Source organism: Vicugna pacos, chromosome 12, assembly GCF_048564905.1.
Source record: "Vicugna pacos chromosome 12, VicPac4, whole genome shotgun sequence".
NCBI classification, from domain to species: Eukaryota; Metazoa; Chordata; class Mammalia; order Artiodactyla; family Camelidae; genus Vicugna; species Vicugna pacos.
In genome coordinates, this window is record NC_132998.1 from 4,791,630 (window position 1) to 4,809,410 (window position 17,781).

At 40.3% G+C, this 17,781-nt stretch overlaps 1 long non-coding RNA gene across 8 annotated transcripts in view; it reads left to right on the forward strand.

The window, feature by feature from the left end:
* The window catches only part of LOC140700026 (uncharacterized), a 103,810-nt gene that overhangs the window by 60,994 nt on the left and 25,035 nt on the right, over positions 1-17,781 (forward strand). For 7 of the 8 annotated variants that reach the window (XR_012078225.1, XR_012078228.1, XR_012078230.1 and 4 more), the window contains exon 4: positions 1,789-2,034. This is a non-coding gene — a long non-coding RNA (uncharacterized lncRNA). The remainder of the gene's footprint in view (positions 1-1,788; positions 2,035-17,781) is intronic. The other variant, XR_012078232.1, reaches the window with a different exon arrangement.

The following is a 17,781-nucleotide window of genomic DNA, read 5'->3' on the forward strand; positions in this document are numbered from 1 at the left end:
ATTTTCATACTTCTGGAATTTATTGCTTACCACGCGATACCTAAATCACCATATTTCTTGGAATTACCTAAAAGTTTTAAACTCAGAACCGTCCTTTATTTATATCGTAGCTATGGACTAGACTAGAAGGGAGTTCCCGAGGAAGAAGTAGGTCACAAAAGCAAGGTTAGAAAGAACATGAAGGTAATTTTCAGTTATAAAAATTGGCCGAAATAAAGTACATGTCATAGTTATAAAATAACTTAAAAGATAGTTGTGTAAGCTGCTTGACTGGAATCAGATAACCAAGGTGAAAGTCAAACACGACAACAGAGAGGAAAACTATCACCAACTAAATAAAGCAAAGGAAACTAATCCCAGTAAAGGAACAAATATTCAAACCAAAGGAACAAATGAGAGAGACCGGAAACTAATCGTAGGCACTCCTGTTTCTACTTTCCTCATGTAGCTGTCATGCTCTCTTGGTTCAAGACCTCGAGTCCACCCATGTGGTTCAGATGCCTCTCCTGTTTTATCACAGGACTTTCCCATTGCACTGTGACTGTTGATTCATGTCTTCACTTGTTGACAGGGGACTGGGACTCCAGTCTTCCTCATCTCTATGTACAGTGGCTCGCACAGTGCCTGGCCAAAATAACTGCTTATAATTAATTGTTTGTTGGAAGAATGAATAAATGCCAAGTTCACAACTCCTACAAAGGCCAAGTGGGTGAATGAAAAATACCTGTTTCATTTGGCTTTCAAAGGGCACCAGTCTCTAGGGCTCTTCCTCTACTTCATTGGCTGTTCCTTCTCCTTTTCCTTTGCTTATTCCTCCTCATCGCCCAGGTCTCTCAAGATGGAATGTCTCAAGACTCAGTCCTTAGGTCTGCTGTCTTCCGTTAATACTCAAATCTTTGAAGACAGCATTCTGTTGCATGGCTTTAAATACCAAGAATGAGACACAAATGTGTAACTTCAGCCCAGACCTTTCCCCAGAACCCCAACTGCCTACTGCACATTTGTACTTAGATGTCTAATGGCATCTTAAACGTGTCCAAAATGAAACTCCTGCTTTCCAGCCCACCAGCATCAGCTCAGGCAATGGCAATCCCATACTGCACTTACAGACCAAAACCCTGGAGTTATTCTTTCTCTCACATCCCATATCCAATATGTCAGCAGTTACTATCATCTCTACTTTGAAAGTGTATCCAGGATGAGGACAACCTCTTACTGCTTCACCGCTATTGCCCTGACAAGCCTTCTTATTGTTTTCCCTCTTCTGCCTTTTCCAGCCCTTTATGCTTATTCCCAATGCAGCAGCCAGGGTCATCCTATTAAACAGAAATTAGATCACACCAGCCTCTGCTTAGAACCCTCCGATGGTGTCCTGTTTCATGAGGAAAAGCAAGAGTCACTTTAATGGTTTAAGGTCCCCATGACCTGGTCCCTCTCTGACTTCACCCCTCTAGCATCTGCTATACAGTTGCCCACCCAGCTTTGGCCACACTGACTTCTTGAAATTCTTCTCGAAACCTTTCCTGACCTACTTAAAACTACAGACTCTTTCCACAAACTTTCCCTGTTTTAAGTACTCCTTACCGTAATACCATCTAACATGCTTTATAATTAACTTGTACTTTAAACTTTATTGTCTACATCCCTTTGCTAGAATATAAACCCCATGAGGTCAAGAATTTTTATGTTTATCTGAAATACTTCTTGGCTCACAGTAGGTGTTCAATAAACATTATGTCAGTAAATAAGTGAAAATGTCATTGATTCATTCATTTGCTTATTCAACAGATACGTACTGAGGACCCACGATGTTCCGGGTATTGTTCTAGGCTGTTTATCCGGTCCCACTACAGTCACCCACCCACCCAGGGTTTTGGCTAATGATGATGGCTTTTGACTGGTATCAATAATTTAGTGGAGCATCTCTCTTCAGTTTCCAGATCGTTACGTGTCTCTGCTGCTTTTCTTCCAATTGCTCTGCCATAGTTTATTCCTTCTCACCTTCATTTGTCTTCCACTCTTTTCAGAAGTGAGGTAAGAATGACATAGTCAAGCAATTTAAGTACCATAAGACTGTTAAGTATCCAAGTCCTTTTCCTGTCTTTAAAATATTTCTGTCCACCTCCTTTACGTTTCAACTTATTGTGAACACCTTCAGCCAGTACACATATGTATTAAAACATTTCTCATTATTCAATTTTATCAACTTTTCCATTTTAATAGGTTATATTGTAAAAGGATCTTGTATTATTTTACATTGTGTATGCATGTGGGAAGTTAATTCTGATGATCACCTAAAGATAAACTTTCATAATACACTTTATAACTTCCTTGTCATTTGAAGACCCTCTACATTTTAAAGAATGATCTTAAATAAACTTCATTTTCCTAAGCATTCTTCAGCTAGGTGGCAGGTAAGATGTGTAAGGTATATGAAAGAAGCAATTTTTGTACGTTTACTTTTCACTAATGAATCCCCTGCATTGAGAGCAGTGCTGAGAACACAGCAGGCACACAATAAATATTTGTTGAATGTATGAATAAAAGATACGACATGAAAATGAATAGTGAATACACTTAGGTGAAGATAAAGATGGCATTGGTGAATGCAGGTGATCGATCCAGTTAAAACCTTTATAGATCAGTTAGTATGAGACAGCGCTAATTGTTTTATGTCTTTGATTTGTAAACACAAGTTTATTGGGCTCATAATTTTCTTTTGATTTCTTGGAATAAGGGAAAATATGAGCAGGACTTTGAAAATCCTGGCCAGGTGAATTTTGAAGGGTTGGTACAAAGCTGAATTTTCCCCTTTAACCCTTAGTGTTACATTAAAAGAAACATGCACTCTGAGGGATGGTCTGGAGTCTGTGAAGCCACTGCAGCACATCCGGAGTGAGTCTTGGAGATTTCTAACTGCAGAACAGATGCGTGGGCCTGGGGAGGGGGAGGACGGGGTGGTCTCAAATCTCAGAGGGCAGGATGAAAGTAAGTATCAAATGAGTATCCAATTAGATAATATATTCACAGCAAGAGTTCAAGAAATGATAGCCATAAGCTATTTTTAAATCTTTTTTTAAACGCCTTTATTGTGGTATGGTTCCTGTAGAGTAAACTACACATATTTCAGATGTACCATTTGATGAATTTTGATAGATGTATATACACCAATGAAACCACTACCAAATCAAGACAGCTAACGTTTCCATCACTCCCCAAGAGGTGCAATTTTCTAATCCTCAATTTATCCCTTCCTATCCCCCTTACCCCCTAGTAACCATAAGTTTGTTCTCTATGTCTGTGAGTCTGTTTCTGTTTTGTAGATAAGTTTATTTGTGTCCTTTTTTTAGATTCCATGTATAAGTGATACCATATGGCATTTTTCTTTCTCTTTCTGGCTTACTTCACTTAGAATGATGATCTCCAGGTGCATACATGTTGCAGCAAATGGTGTTATTTTATTTTTTATGGCTGAGTAGTATTCCATTGTGTTTATATAGGTGTGTATATGTGTACACACACACACACACACACACACCCCACATTTTCCTTATCCAGTCATCTGTTAATGGACATTTGGGTTGTTCCCATTTCTTGGCTTTTGTAAATAGTGCTGCTGTGAACATTGGGGAGCATGTGTCTTTTTGAATTATAATTTTTCTCCAGGTATATGCTCAGGAGTAGGATTGTTGGATCATATGGTAAGTCTATTTTTAGTTTTTTAAGGACTCTCCATACTGTCCTTCATAGTGACTGTACCGATTTACATCCCCACCAACAGTGTAGGAGGGTTCCTTTTCCAGCATTTACCATTTTGAATGATGGCCATTCTGACTGGTGTGAGTGGTATCTCATTGTAGTTTTGATTTGCATTTCTCTAATAATGAGTGATGTTGAGCATCTTTTCACGTGCTTGTTGGCCATCTGTATGTCTTCTTTGGAGAGATGTCTGTTTAGGTCTTCTGCCCATTTTGTGATTGGGTTGCTTGTTTTTTTATATGAAGATGTATGAGCTGTTTGTATATTTTAGAAATTAGTCCCTTGTTGGCTGCATCACTTGCAAATATTTTCTCCCATTCTATAGGTTGTCTTTTCATTTTGTTAATAGCATCCTTAGCTGTGCAAAAACTTTTAAGTTTAAGTAGATCCCATTTGTTTGTTTTTGCTTTTATTTCTATTACTCCAGGAGCTAGTTCGAAAAATATATTGCTGCTATTTATGTCCAAGAGTGTTCTGCCTATGTTTTCCTCTAGGAGTTTTATGGTATCTGGTCTTATGTTTAAGTCTTTAATCCAATTTGAGTTTATGTATGTATATGGTGTTAGAAAGTGTTCTAATAAAGTACAATGTTAGCTGTGGGTTTCTCAAATATGCCTTTTAGTATGTTGAGGTATTTTCCATCTATGCCCACTTTCTGAAGAGTTTTTAATCTTAACTGGATGTTGAATTTTATCAAAAGCTTTTTCTGCATCCATTGAGATGATCATATGATTTTTATTCTTCAATTTGTTAACATGGTGTATCACATCAATTGATTTGTGGATATTGAAAAATCCTTGCACCCCTGGGATAAATCCCACTTGATCATGGTGTATGATCCTTTTAATGCATTGTTGGGGTCGCTTTGCTAGTATTTTGTTGAGGATTTTTGATCTATATTCATAAGTGATATTGGCCTGTAATTTTCTTTTTTGTGTGATATCCTTGTTTGGTTTTGGCATCAGGGTGATTATGGCCTCATAGAATGAGTTTGGAAGTGTTCCTTCCTCTGCAATTTTTTGGAATAGTTTCAGAAGGATAGGTGTTAATTCTTCTCTAAATGTTTGGTAGAATTCACCTGTGAAGCAGTCTGGTCCTGGACTTCTGTTTGTTGGGAGGTTTTAAATTACTGATTCAATTTCAGAACTGGTAATTGTTCTATTCGTATTTTCTACTTCTTCTTGGTTCAGTTTTGGTAAATTGTACCTTTCTAAGAAATTGTCCGTTTCTTCTAGGTTGTCCTTTTTGTTGGTATGCAACTGCTCATAGTAGCCTCTTATGATCCCTTGTATTTCTGTGGGGTTGGTTGTAACTTCTTTTTCATTTCTGATTTTATTAATTTGGGTTCTCTGCTTTTTTCTTGATGAGTCTGACTAAAGGTTTATCAATTTTGTTTATCTTTTTGAAGAACAAGCTTCTAGTTTCATTGATCTTTTCTTTTCTTTTCTTTCTTTTTTTTTTTGTCTCTGTTTCATTTATTTCTGTTCTCATCTTCAGGATTTGTTTTCTTCTACCAACTCTGGGGTGTGTTTGTTCTTCTCTGGCTGCTCTAGGTGTCAGGTTAGGTTACTCAAGATTTTTCTTGCTTCCTGAGGTAGGCTTCTATCACTATAAACTTCCCTCTTAGAACTACTTTTGCTGTGTCCCAGAGGTGTTAGATCATTGTGTTTTCATTTTAATTTATCTCAAATTATTTTCTGATTTCCTCTTTGATTTCTTCAGTGATCCATTGGTTGTTTAGCAGCATATTGTTTAGCCTCCACATGTTTGCAGTTTGTTTTTTTTCTTGTGGTTGATGTCTAACCTTATAGAGTTGTGGTTGGAAAAGATGCTTGGCACTATTGCAGTTTTCTTAAATTTACAGAGGCTGGCTTTGTGGGCCAGCATGTGGGCGATTCTGGAGACTTCCATGTGCACTTGAGAAGAATGTGTAGTCTGTTGCTTTTGGACAGAATGTTCTGTAGACATCAGTTAAGTCCATCTGGTCTGATGTGTTATTTGCGGCCTGTATTTCCTTATTGATTTTCCTTCTGGATGATCTGTCCATTGGTGTAAGTGAGGTGTTAAGGTCCCCCAGTATTACTGTGTTATTGTCCATTTCTCCTTTTATGTCTGTTAAAAGTTGCCATATATATTGTGGTGCTCCTATGTTGGGTGCATATATATTTACAATTGTTATATCTTCTTGGATTGATCCCTTGAGCATTGTGTAGTGTCTTTCTTTGTCTCTTATAACAGTCTTTATTTTAAAATCCATTTGTCTGGTATCAGTATTGTTACTCCAGCTTTCTTTTGGTTTCCTTTTGCATGGAATATCTTTTTCTATCCCCTTACTTTCAGCCTACATGTGTCTCTAGCTCTGAAGTGGGTCTCTTGTAGACAGCATACATGTGGATCTTGCTTTGGTATCCATTCAGCCAGTCTATGTCTTGGTTGGAGCGTTTAATCCATTTACATTTAAGGTAGTTATCAATAAGTATGTTCTTATTGCCATTTTGTTAATTGTTTTGGGTTTGTTTTTGTAGGGTTTTTTTTCTTTTTGTTCTCTTGTGGTTTGATGACTAGAGAATTTCCTTTAACATTTGTTGTAAAGCTGGTTTGATGATGCTAAATTCTTTTAGCATTTATCTGTGAAGCTATTGGTTTCTGCATCAAATCTGAATGAGAGCCTTGCTGAATACAGTATTCTTGGTTGTAATTTTTTCCCTTTCATCACTCTAAATTAAATACATTGTGCCACTCCCTTCTGGCCTGTAGTTTCTGCTGAAAAATCAGCTGATAACCTTATGGGAGTTCCTTTGTATGTTATTTGTTGCTTTTCTCTTGCTGATTTTAATATTTTCTCCTTATCCTTAATTTTTGTCATTTTATTACCGTGTGCTTTGGTGTGTTCCTCTTTGGGTTGATCCTGTGTGGAACTCTCTGTGCTTCCTGGACTTGGGTGAGTGTTTCCTTTCCCAAGTTAGGGAAGTTTTTGATCATTATCTCTTCAAAATTTTTCTTAGTTCCTTTCTCTCTCTTCTGAGACCTCTATAATGTGAATATTAGTGCACTTCATGTTGTCCCATAGGTCTCTTAAATTATCCCTTTTTTCGTAGTGCTTTCCACTAATCTGTCTTCTAGCTCACTGATCTGTTCTTCTGCCTCATTCTTGGTTCCTTCTAGTGTGTTATTCATTTCAGTGATTTTATTCTTCAACTCTGTTTGGGTATTCTTTATATTTTCCAACTCTTTGCTAAAAACTTCACTCTGTGCATCTATATTCTTCTTGAGTTCTCCGAACATCTTTGCTATCATTACTTTAAACTCTTTCTCAGATAAATTGCCTATCTCCTCATCACTTATTTCTTCTTCTGGGATTTTATCTTGTGCCTTGGCCTGGGAGATATTCCTCTGCTGCCTCAAACTGTCTATCTTTCTATTTGTATTTTTTAGGTAGGTTAGTTACATTTCTCGACCTTGGAGAGGTGGTCCTCTATGGGAGACATCCTATGTGTCCCAGCAGTACACGCCTCTCTTGTCACCCAAGGGCCAGGGTCTAGCTGGTACCAGTATGGAATCTGGCCTGTGTTTTTGGATTCCTTCCACAGGCTTTGGGATTGTTGTTTTTTTATTTCTGGTATCTGTCCCCTGGTGGATGAGGCTCGAATAGAGGCTTATGCAGCTTTCCTGGTAGGAGGAGCCAGTGTCTGCCCACTGCTGGGTGAAGCTTGGTCCTGGACCTCTGGGGAGTAGAGCTGTGGCCAGAAGCATTTTTGTGGCTCAGGACCTCTGCTGATGGGTGTGGCTGTGTTCCCACCCAGTCTGTTGTTTGGCCTGAGGCTTCCCAGTCCTTAAGCCTACAGGCTGTTGGGTGGGGCTAGTCTTGGTGCTAATGATGCAATCAAGATGTCAGCCTCCCAGAAAGCTCATGTAGATGAACACTCCTGGAATGTCTGCCACCAGCTTTTATGTCCCCTGCAGCCATCCCCTACCTCCCCAGGAGACCTTCCAGAACCAGCAGGCAGGTCTGGCGCAGGTTCCTATGAAATCACTGCCTCTCCCCTTGGTCTTGGTGCATGAGGGATTCTGTGTACACTTCCCCAGAGAGTGAAGTCTCTGCTTCCCCCACTCCTATGGGGCTCCTGGAGTTAATCCCCCCTGTGCTTCAAAACCGGATGTCCTGGGGTCTCCCCCAACCAATGCCAGAACCCCAGGCTGGGGACCCTGACATGGGGCTCAGAACTCTCTCCTGTGGGTGGGCCTATGCAACTTAATTATCCTTCAGCTTGTGGGTCGCCCACGCGGGGAGTGTGGGGCCCGATCATATCACAAGCATGCCCCTCCTCCCACTGTGGTTCCCTCTTTATGTCTCCAGTTGAAGAAGATCTTTTTTCCTAGGTCCCAGTCTTTTTTTTTTTATCAGTAGTTGTTTAGCAGTCAGTTGTGGTTTTGTTGTAGCTGCGAGGAGAGGCGAGCTCCTGGTCCTACCACTCCATCTTGCCTGGAAATCTAGTCTTACTGTAAGTTCTTTTTAACGAGTCTGACAGTTCTTTCATTTTGTATTACACTTATGCCTTTTCATACATGTGCTACAACACATCTGATAAATCTGATAAAAAGGACAGACACTGACCATGGCTTATAGGCATTAAATTATGACTAGAATTATTCATGTCAGATACAAGAGAGACACCTATTAAAACTGAACTGAGAAAATCCTTTTTCCACATCACAGGGGATAATTCGTTTTTCAAAATCTTCTTCATATCCCACAGTGTAAATATGGCAGTTTGGGAAGATTTGAGATGGAGCAAGTTTTCTTATCCTAAAGCAATAAGGAAATATGTATCTTCCTTTTCCCTCATCAACTTCAGTAACAGAAATATTTTAGGTAGCAGAGTATAATCATCCATATGTATTTTGATCATCCAAACACTTGTGTTTCTAGGAAGATTCATGGAAGCTCAGAGCAAAGGTGAGCCAGAGCCTCCTTGATTGTTTTCTCTAGGACCTGTTGCAGTGCAATCAGTAGAGGAAAAAAAATGACCGTGCAAGTAAGTCCCCCCTGCCGAATGCCCGTAAGAGGAGAAGGAACAAGATCCAGCGTGGATAGCTGTTTGCTCCCTAATCTCAGAAAGTGCCTGTGAGGCAGTGCTGCCAGCCCTCGTCTCCCTTCCTCAGTGCGCTTCCCGACAAGCTTCTGTACTTTTCCCACACACTTTCAGCCAGGAACTGTGTGATAAGTAGAGGGTACATTACGTTTCAGATACCATGATTTGGCCCACACATCTGACTAGTAATTTGTTCACCGCAAATGTGTTTGGCCAACACATTTTATCTCTGAACTCTGCTCTGGCAGTCTCTAAAATTATGGTTCAGATATAATGGTAAATCTTTCAGTGAAGGTCACCCACCCTAAAATCACAAAGTTAGGAAAACGTGCCACTTGTATTATGCAAAAAAGGATACCACTGATGCGAGTGGAGTGCAGCTGGAATTGGTTAACTTCAGCAATCCTTCCTCAGTGTGGAAATCTAGAGCTGGAAGTAAGTTGAAGCATCTTTCAAAATGAGCATTTCTTCATATTTCTCTGACTGTGGAAATAAAATATGAATAGAACGAAAGAACTGTGAGAATCTAAATATTATTTCAAGTTTTAAAATGCTATAGCTATTTAATATTTCACTTGGCTAGCATATTTAAGCTAATTATTGGTATCCAAATGTATGCACTGGTTTCATCCTTTGCAGAGGAACATCAATCTTGAAATTAATTGCAACTTCACATTAACTAGTAATTACTAATTAAATCAGCAAACCAGTCTCTGCCAAAAAAAATCTCATTCTAACTCCATGAACACCAAAGGCCTTTAAAAGACTGGGGGGAAATGTTAGCTAAATCTTACTGTTTCTAAATTAATTTGTACTTTTACTTTTAGCCTCCCTTTATAACCACATTGTAGTATATCACCTACTTTTTAGTGAAACATGATGTGTCCTCCTTTGGTGTTTGTTAGTTCATTTATTCATTCCCTCATGCATTCTCCGTATCTGGTAGCTTTCTTTGATTGCAGTCTATGGCTGTAGACCACAACAAAGATGAATAAATGAGTGAATTATTCCATCGACATGAAAGATGATGAACTAATCTTTTTTTTAAAGTCAAAACCAGAGGCACTCTAGTGACCCAGGAAAGAAAACAGGTGGATATACTGTTCTCTTTAAGGTGCCACTGCATTAGATTAATGTTCTTCAAATATTTTGTGTGTGAGGGAGAGAAATGGGGGAGTGTATGTGTGAGAGGGGGAGGGAGAGAGTCAGACAGAGAGGGAGAGACAGGAGACGGGAGAAAGAGGAACAGGGAGGGAGAGAAAAGAGAGGAGAGAGTGAGGGAGAGGGAGAGAGAGAAAGGGAGAGAGAGAAAGGGGGACAGAGTGGGTAGAGGAGGGGGAGAGTGAAAGGGAGAGAGATGGGAGTTGGGGTAGATAAAGAGGGAGACAGAAAGGGGGGAGACAAAGAGGGAGAGTGAGGGAGGAGGAGAGGGAGAGAGGCAGAGAGATTGTGAGAGAGAAGAGAGGGAGAGACAGCAGATGGGGAGATAGAGAAGTGAGGGAGAGAAAGGGAGAAGCAGAGAGAGGGATGGGGAGAAAGGGGAGAGAGAAAGGGGGAGACGGAGGGGAGCATGATGGAGAGAGAGGAGCGGGAGAGAGTAAGGAGGGAGGGAGAATCAGAGGGACAGACAGATGGGAGAGAAAGGGAGGACAGAGGGAGGGAGGGAGAGACAGGCAGAGAGATAGTGGGGAGGGGGGCATGAGGGAAGGAGAGAGAGAAAGGCAAAGAGAAAGAGGTTGGGAGAGAGCGAGAGAGGGAGTGAGGGGAGACAGGAGATGGGGAGATAGAGAGAGAAACAGAGAGGATGGAGGGTGGGAGGCAGAGTGACCAAGACAGGCAGACAGAAGGAGAGACAGACAGACAGAAAGGATGGGGAGCATGAGGGAGAGAGAATGATTGGAAAGGAAAGTAGAGAGAGATGGAGGGGGTGGAGAGAAAGAAAGGGCAAGTGGAGAGACAGCAGACAGAGCGGGAGGTGGGGGAGAGACCGACAGTGGGAAAGAGGGTCGGGGGAGAGACTGAGGGTGAGAAAGGCAGAGGGAGAGAGACAGAAGGAGAGGGAGTGAGGGAGAGGAAGACAGAAAGAGGGAGAGATGGGGGAGGGAGGGAGGAGAGAGACAGACAGAGGGGGAGAGAGAAGAGAGTGAGGAAGGGAGAAGGAGTGAGGAGGGGGGAGAGAAAGACAGACAGACAGACAGAGTAGGAGAGGGACAGAGAGACTGAGGGAGGGGGAGAGGAGAGAGGCTCTGTGCAGGTGCTGGCTGTCCGTCAGGGCCAGGTAGCCAGCACCTGCACAGAAATGCTCTCCCCCAAGACCACATCCATGGGTGGGCAGGTCTTTTCCTTTTTTTTTTTTTAAACAGCTTTATTGTAGCGTGTTCCTGTACAGTAACCTACACATATCTCAGATATACAACTGGATGAACCTTTACAGACATACACACCAATGAAACCACCACCACAAAATAAAACAGTTAACATTTCCATCCCTCCCCAAGAGGCGCAAGTTTCTGATTCCCAGTTTCTCCCTTCCTTTGCCTCTCCGCTGATTCTTCCCTACTAGGGATCTGTCATTTTTTCTTGAGAAGAAACTTTTAAATGGCCTAGTGTTCCCTTACTTCCAAAAAAGCTTTTTATTTTTGTATAATTTCATAGAAAAGTTGCAAAAATAGTGAAAAGAACTAAATGTAGCCTTTATCCAGATAACCCAAACGTTAAGGTCTCTCTTTGCGTGTGTGTGGGGGTATATACATGCTCTGAGAGTGACCTGCAGAAATAATACCTCTTTAACCCTGTGATAAAGAGTCTAACTCCATTTTCTGATTGACTTGTCAACAGCTTTGAAACCTCACTCCCACCTCCTCCCCTCTGAGCAGATTGGAAAGTCCGGTGCTTTCCTTCAGTGCCCTGGGGGAGACTGAGACCATGCACGCCCCAGCGTGACTGTGGGGACCCCAGTCTGGCCCCACCCCCGACACCACGAAAACCCTGAGCCAGCCTCCCATCTTTGCTCTCTGGGACCTGCTGAGGAGACTTGCCCTGTTCTCCCAAGATACATCAATTGTGTGAGCAGTAATCCTTCTCACCCCCTCTTCGGGTGCGCATGACATCATACGCCTCAGTGTTGAAACAAAACTCAGGGGGAGGGGCCGTCTGCAGAGTGATCACAACCAACCCTAAATAAATCTCTTACACAATCACAGGGTAATCCCCCAAACCAGGAAATTAACACTGATACGCCTTGATTATCTAACCTGCAGACTCTTTTCAGGTCTCCTCATTGGCCCAGTAATGGTCCTTAAAGCCAAAGGAGATCTTGGATCACACTGTTAGTCAGGTGGCGTGTCTATGCCCCGCCTTTATCTTGAACAGTCCCAGAGTCTCCCGGTCCCCCACGACACTGACGTTTGGAAGAGTGCTGCTCCGTCGTCTTGTGGAGCGTGTCTCAGTGTGAGTTAGAGGCTTCTTGCTAAGTTAATTCAGGCTGTTGTGCTGGAAGCTCCTTGTCTCTGCCTACTGACTTTGTGCCTTTGGTCTGTCAAAGGGCTTCTGGTACCTGTCGTCTGTAGTAGCTCTCAGGTAGGAATAAATTCCAGTACAAATCCAGACTTAAATCTTGACTCTCCAAGGGCTGAGCCAAGACCACCAGACAGTGCTGTTCTCCTGGACCACTTGCTATTGACTTTAGGGTGATAGAAAGTGTCAGTTACTGAGAGGTGGTGGACAGAGCGTTGTATCATTTGTGCTTTTGGAAACTTTGTAAAAGTTTTCCTCTCTTTAGTCAGGCTTGGCTGAGATTGGACACAAGAGATGCCTTAGTAAAACCTCTTGAATAAACCTTTCTGCCTCTTCTGTGAAGTTACCCGAGACATTCAAAGAGCTGCCAAAAAGCTAAAGGAAAAGGTGTAGCTTCCAGTAATCATAGCACTATTAGGAGTTGGACTGATCAATGATTCTTACATTTTTATGTAGACTTTTTTGGATTGAGAAACATGTACTACTTTCATAATCAGAAAATAAGTATGATAGTTTTTCAATTAAAAAAACCCAAATCTACCCCGACCAAATCCGTTTCTTACTCTGATTATTCTCTCCTTCCCCTTGAAGCTAAGTTCTTGGAAGAGTAATGGCCACTTATGTCCCTACCTCCTCACGTCCCATTCAGTTCAGCAGTGACCTCCTCAGCGTCACTTCTCCAGTCTCCAGGGGCATTTAATCAGTTTTTGCTGCTGCTTCCTTTGGCATCCAGTTGAACATCATCTTTATTTGCATGGCTTGCTCCTCCCACCCCTTCCTCACTCAGGGTCCCACACATGTCCTCCTTCTCACTGTTCAGTGAACGCGTATGCTTCTGTGGGTTCAACTCCCACTTTCCCACAGTGATCCAACATCCACGCCTGTAGGCTAGTCCTCTCCCAGACTCCAGGATGTCAGGCTCACGTCCTCTGTAAAGCCTTACGAGCACTTCAGCCTCAGTTGTTACCCCCTTTATGCCCTTGAGTTGTTTGTATACTCGGCACTCAGTGATTCTAAGGTTCGGACAATCTTCCAGGTCATAAATACAAGTCATATTAGATCTGTCCCTGGTTTTCCACATATAAGTCCTATTGAATCCAGCTCCTATATATTTCTTCTCCTATATCCCTTCTAGTACCTAGCTATAATGAGAAATTTCTCATTGATTCATAAAAATCCTATGCAGTATGTATTTCAGATATTTCAATTCTATCCTTTTTTTTGGTTTCTTCTATCAGTTTCCAGATATCTCCACACTTGAAAAATCCCCACTATTTTCACAATGACATTCATCATAAATCTATAGACTATTTAGGAAAAGCTTCTGGAACTTTCTGCAAAAATCAGAGAAAACAGCTGAAAGATAGGAACACCCACTTATTGGACCTATTGATTTAGAATGAGTGCCAATTTTTAGAGAAAACAATTGAGGCATTCAATCACCGCTTTTTAAATTTCTCCTGACAGTGAAAGATCATCATCTTTTCTAATTTCTCCTGGCATTATGCTTCAAAATTGTTTTATTGTTCAATATAAGTATCAGTTTTCTTACACTTTCTTGCTGCATTGATGACTTCTTTACATCTGGGTGCCGATCTTCAAGGAAGCCACTCTAAAGCTTGGCACTTCACCATACATTGTTCAGATTGGATTCCAGGTGTTTGCAAACATGTTTGTGCTTGATTGACTTCATCTAAAACTTCAAACTAGAAAAAAGATAACTCAGGAAATAAAAGTCCCATTCATTAGAGAGCAAAGTATAAGCTTATCTTCTTGGATCCATATTTCGTCCTAGATCACACAGCACTTCAAAGGTTGGGATTAACTTTTCAAAATGTGCCTGTGTGACCTGCACAGCTTCACAATGAACATCCTAGCTTGTCTGGGAACGTCTCTCCACTGTTACACCTTCATTCTGCAGTACTTTCCAGTAATGAGGTGAGACGAAAAAGAATGAGTAATTTTTCCTCAAGGCTCCAAAAAGACACACCTGAAGAAACAGTTCCACTGGAATGATTTCTGCAAAGATTCCAAGAATGATTTTTCATAATGTCAGATGAGAACATAGGATTGTTTACTATTTCTCTGAACACCAGTGAGAGTATCAGTCATTGCTGCAACATTATTATATCCTTCCCCACTATGTGTAGACAAAAATTCTGTAGAAATGCAAATTTCTGTATCTAAAGTAACTATACTAAAAAGAACAGGATTCAAATAGGACAGGACTAAACAATGAATCATCTTCTACAAGCACTGACAATGAGGAGAAAATGTTGGTAAGAATGAAAATCATATAGAGAGACAGAGACAGAAAGAGTCTAGTGAAGACTAAGACCAAGATTTGATACAGAAGGGACAATTAATGATATTTTAATTTATTCTGATATTGCTGTTTGGTGACTGCTGGTTCCAGATGACTTGAGAGTTGATTTGTTTAAGACAGGAGGTGTCTCCCGATTAGAGATGAACCTTCCCAGTCCAATGAGAAGGAAAAAAATAGCAGAGGAAGTGACTGACACATCGCAACTTCCTGGTTTTATAAAATCTTTACCAAATGGCAAAAGCAAGTTGAGAACTTGATTTATTCAAAAGCCCAAATTTATTTGCTTCCTTTTTCACTGCAGACTGTTTGAGACAAAAGTTGAAACATTCAGCTTTATAACTAGCTTTAAAACATAGTGGAAACTCAAACCTCAAATCCCTGAACTTGAGACACATGGACATTTCTGCTACTTAGAAATATGGAAGATATCAGCAGTGAAAACCAACAAAAAACATTGTTGCTAAAACCCATCACATGGAAATATAAGGAAAGGAAAAATGGGGAGACATTTGATGTCATCTTTTTGACATACTATGTTTTTAGCTACAAACACCTTCCCATCTGGGGTCATAAAGAGGATGTCGTCTACAGACGGCACATTTTTGGAGCTGTTAGAATTACTCTCAAATTACAAGCTAATTTTGAAGAAACATTTTATTAAAGTTAAACATGTTATTCTTTCTGAAGGGAAAATAATTTCATATTTGTCTCTGAAGATCTTCTGGAAAATCACATCAAACCAAAGACAGTAGTAGATATTTTCTAAAAAGTTGGAATTATTTTTGTTGCTGAACTAATGCAAAGGGTTCATTGTCAATCCACTCCCGAGAGTCAGCGATTTTACCCAGTAGTAACCTTTACTAACAGCTTTAAGGATAAAGACCATCAAGAGATTCGGACAGAGCAGAGAGGTCTGGGGCCTCTCGCCCGTCTCTGTGAGTCCATCTTTTCCATGCTGGACACAAGAACGACAGACGCATCTCCATGATTTTCAGGGGCATTCTTCACGTTGCACAGAACGTTTAACTTATGAAATGTTTCCATAGTATACCTCAGAATGTGGTACAGCGCTTAGGGGAAGCTCTCTAGGAAGTCGTGCCTTGGAGATTATGAGTTTGTTTATTACAAGTAATCTTTTATCCAGAGATGTCCCACTCATCATACCTCTTCTCCTAGCAGACCTCACTGGTTCACTAGTACCTGGACATCCATTTGACAAGAAGACAGACCAGTCTTTTCTTGCCCCCAGAGGTGTGCCTCCTTCCTATTAAGGGAGTGAGTGAGCTCAGGCCAGATCTGCAGCTCCTTCCCTCTCTAATTCTTTCTGTATTTCCTTCCTCCACATGCAAAGGAAAAGGAAATGTCCACACTGAAGGTGATAGAATTAAAATAAAGGAATCTTTCTCAGGCTTCTTTCCCATTTCTGGAAAGACTGCTGCTAAGCTAACAGGAAAGGCTTCAGAACAATAGATAGTGATGTATGGAAGATAGTTTGGGAGAGATTCATGAAAACCACAAGTCAGTATAAATCTAGAGATTGCAATACTGTCTGTTTCTTCTAGCAGCTTTCAAATGTCTTGAGTTGAAAAATTCCTACTAAATATCTCTGCCAGTGAACTCACCATAAATTTCTATTATAGTTGATAAAATATTCTGGAATTTTTCTTCTGGGGAAAAAAAATCAAACAAAGGGGCTGAAAGATAGCAAACTTTTAAATTATCCTATCCCTGGCTTCAGAGTGTCTGGTTCTTAGTGATCCTTGAATTCAGGTATTCAAATATTACTCTTTCCATTTGCTTTTTTTTTTTTTTTTTTTTGTCTTGTGAGCTTCAGTGAGTTGATCTTGTTTCTTGTTGGGAAAAGTACCCCATCCCAAATCTCTCTTAAAATCCAGGATAAGTAAGAACCAGCTGCTAGTTTCACAACCATCTTGCAAACAAGTTTTTTTTCCAAATTTCTGAAAGACTGAAAGAAAAAAGTTTGTTCAATGTTATTTGTATCCTTCTAAAAATTTGCACTTTGATCTTTTAATTACACAAATATAATAATGGTTGTGTAAATAATCATCCAGGAACAAGTTAGTGAATTTTAATAAAATCAAACACCTGCAAAAAGTAAAGTTTAAGCAACTACTAAGTCACACTGTTTATGTAGCATTCTATTTCCTTGTTCTTTAGTATTAAAACAAAAATTTAGAAATACACTATATTGTAAAGATATATATTATACTGTATGAACTAAAACTACCCAGAGATAGTTGAGAAGTCTCTATAACAAAACAGATTATCTTTGTTGCATGTATGTTATATGGCAATTAAGTATAACTATGCTATTGTCCAGTACCTCTGAATATCTGAGATAGTCTGCTTAGACACTGCTAGTAAAACTCTTTTCATCGGAATTCCTAGAATTTATTTGATGGGAAAATAAACACATCATGTGCCTTACAATGCACTTCAAATGGGCTCTGAATATACTCCGTCTAACCACAGACTATGAGTCTATTCCCCGCTGACTGATATTTCAACTCAGTAAGACGGTCTTCTGAAAGTATCCTACACCCCTAGCAAATATTTTCCAAAAAGCTGGCCAAAACAAAAATACTTCTGCCTCATCTGTGACCACTTATATGTACCAGTATTGCTTGCTCCCATCAACAGTATTCTATTTTGGCTGACTTTTCATAATCTACAGCATATTATGTTTTTTAATTCATTCCATCTTTCATTCAGCAAACATTTATTAAATACCTTCTAAGTGCCATTAAGGTGCTGAGAATATAAAGATAAAAGATGTGATTCCTTCCTTTTGCAAGATAATTATCTGGAAAGGCAGACAAGTAAATAGTAAATTTGGTAGATGCCAACACAGAGGGTCCTTAAGAGATTGGGGGGTATCTATTGAGAATTTACTCTGAAGGCCTGGGGTTTGGAGGATGTTAGGGAGGGCTTGGAAAGTTGTTAACTGAAAAGGAATAAAATCATATTAAAAAAAAATCACTCTGGCCTACTAATTAGTGCTAGGAAGTCCAGCTAATAATCACAATTTGCATCTCATTAAAGGAAGGGAAACCTACAGAAGAGATT